This window comes from Mytilus trossulus, chromosome 7 (genome assembly GCF_036588685.1).
Source record: "Mytilus trossulus isolate FHL-02 chromosome 7, PNRI_Mtr1.1.1.hap1, whole genome shotgun sequence".
Classification (NCBI taxonomy): Eukaryota; Metazoa; Mollusca; class Bivalvia; order Mytilida; family Mytilidae; genus Mytilus; species Mytilus trossulus.
This window is the reverse complement of record NC_086379.1, coordinates 6306295-6309544: the sequence shown is the minus strand read 5'-3', so window position 1 is coordinate 6309544 and position 3250 is coordinate 6306295.

Genomic DNA, 3250 nt, shown 5'->3' with positions numbered 1-3250 from the left:
CGGCTATTGGTACTTTACGGAACGGAACGGAACGGAACGGAACGGAACAGAATTTCATTTAAGGTATCCAAAGGGGGCATTTATCAAAATTTCGAAAAATCTTTAAAACAAAACAAACTTTAAAATTTCTGTGTTTTACGGTTTTCCATATACAAATAACACAAATGTATACTTAATCTCATCTTCACAGGTGAAATGTGCAATAATGTATAACATCGGGAACTATTCTGTAAATAAATATGTCGGATTGTCCTGATAAATTATCATGAAATTAACGCATTTGCAAGTCATGCATTATGATATCTAGACTGACCTCACGTCGTCCTTTCCGACGATGATTAGAAACATTGGTTCTGATTTTAACTTTTTAAATTTATTATTCCGTTCCGTTCCGTTCCGCAAAGTACCAATTGCTCTGAGGAATTGGTATTTAACGGAATCGAACGGAACCAGACATTTATAATGTAATAAAAGCAGTATGATAAAAAAAATGTGTCTGACACCCCTTTTTGCAGAAGAAATAAGTGTTTTAGATAGCATTCCCGACCAGATAAATAATTAAGAATTTAAAACAAAGGCAGCTTAGACAAAAACAAAAAATCTTACTCCTTCCATTGGTAATTATATTTTTTAAAAGAGGCCTTCCACCTCTCGTGCCGACGAGAATTAGAAACAGTAATCAAGTTGAATCTGATTTAAACTTTTTAATTTATTATTCCGTTCCGTTCCGTTCCGCAAAGTACCAATTGCTCTGAGGAATTGGTATTTAACGGAATCGAACGGAACCAGACATTTATAATGTAATAAAAGCAGTATGATAAAAAAAATGTGTCTGACACCCCTTTTTGCAGAAAAAATAAGTGTTTTAGATAGCATTCCCGACCAGATAAATAATTAAGAATTTAAAACAAAGGCAGCTTAGACAAAAACAAAAAATCTTACTCCTTCCATTGGTAATTATATTTTTTAAAAGAGGCCTTCCACCTCTCGTGCCGACGAGAATTAGAAACAGTAATCAAGTTGAATCTGATTTAAACTTTTTAATTTATTATTCCGTTCCGTTCCGTTCCGCAAAGTACCAATTGCTCTGAGGAATTGGTATTTAACGGAATCGAACGGAACCAGACATTTATAATGTAATAAAAGCAGTGTGATATAAAAAAAATGTGTCTGACACCCCTTTTTGCAGAAGAAATAAGTGTTTTAGATAGCATTCCCGACCAGATAAATAATTAAGAATTTAAAACAAAGGCAGCTTAGACAAAAACAAAAAATCTTACTCCTTAATTCCATTGGTAATTATATTTTTTAAAAGAGGCCTTCCACCTCTCGTGCCGACGAGGATTAGAAACAGTAATCAAGTTGAATCTGATATAAACTTTTTAATTTATTATTCCGTTCCGTTCCGTTCCGCAAAGTACCAATTGCTCTGAGGAATTGGTATTTAACGGAATCGAACGGAACCAGACATTTATAATGTAATAAAAGCAGTATGATAAAAAAAAAATGTGTCTGACACCCCTTTTTGCAGAAGAAATAAGTGTTTTAGATAGCATTCCCGACCAGATAAATAATTAAGAATTCAAAACAAAGGCAGCTTAGACAAAAACAAAAAATCTTACTCCTTCCATTGGTAATTATATTTTTTAAAAGAGGCCTTCCACCTCTCGTGCCGACGAGGATTAGAAACAGTAATCAAGTTGAATCTGATATAAACTTTTTAATTTATTATTCCGTTCCGTTCCGTTCCGCAAAGTACCAATTGCTCTGAGGAATTGGTATTTAACGGAATCGAACGGAACCAGACATTTATAATGTAATAAAAGCAGTATGATAAAAAAAAATGTGTCTGACACCCCTTTTTGCAGAAGAAATAAGTGTTTTAGATAGCATTCCCGACCAGATAAATAATTAAGAATTCAAAACAAAGGCAGCTTAGACAAAAACAAAAAATCTTACTCCTTCCATTGGTAATTATATTTTTTAAAAGAGGCCTTCCACCTCTCGTGCCGACGAGAATTAGAAACAGTAATCAAGTTGAATCTGATTTAAACTTTTTAATTTATTATTCCGTTCCGTTCCGTTCCGCAAAGTACCAATTGCTCTGAGGAATTGGTATTTAACGGAATCGAACGGAACCAGACATTTATAATGTAATAAAAGCAGTATGATAAAAAAAAATGTGTCTGACACCCCTTTTTGCAGAAGAAATAAGTGTTTTAGATAGCATTCCCGACCAGATAAATAATTAAGAATTTAAAACAAAGGCAGCTTAGACAAAAACAAAAAGTCTTACTCCTTCCATTTGTAATTATATTTTTTAAAAGAGGCCTTTCAACTCTCGTTCCGACGAGGATTAGAAACAGTAATCAAGTTGAATCTGATTTAAACTTTTTAATTTATTATTCCGTTCCGTTCCGTTCCGCAAAGTACCAATTGCTCTGAGGAATTGGTATTTAACGGAATCGAACGGAACCAGACATTTATAATGTAATAAAAGCAGTATGATAAAAAAAAATGTGTCTGACACCCCTTTTTGCAGAAGAAATAAGTGTTTTAGATAGCATTCCCGACCAGATAAATAATTAAGAATTCAAAACAAAGGCAGCTTAGACAAAAACAAAAAATCTTACTCCTTCCATTGGTAATTATATTTTTTAAAAGAGGCCTTCCACCTCTCGTGCCGACGAGGATTAGAAACAGTAATCAAGTTGAATCTGATATAAACTTTTTAATTTATTATTCCGTTCCGTTCCGTTCCGCAAAGTACCAATTGCTCTGAGGAATTGGTATTTAACGGAATCGAACGGAACCAGACATTTATAATGTAATAAAAGCAGTATGATAAAAAAAAATGTGTCTGACACCCCTTTTTGCAGAAGAAATAAGTGTTTTAGATAGCATTCCCGACCAGATAAATAATTAAGAATTCAAAACAAAGGCAGCTTAGACAAAAACAAAAAATCTTACTCCTTCCATTGGTAATTATATTTTTTAAAAGAGGCCTTCCACCTCTCGTGCCGACGAGGATTAGAAACAGTAATCAAGTTGAATCTGATATAAACTTTTTAATTTATTATTCCGTTCCGTTCCGTTCCGCAAAGTACCAATTGCTCTGAGGAATTGGTATTTAACGGAATCGAACGGAACCAGACATTTATAATGTAATAAAAGCAGTATGATAAAAAAAAATGTGTCTGACACCCCTTTTTGCAGAAGAAATAAGTGTTTTAGATAGCATTCCCGACCA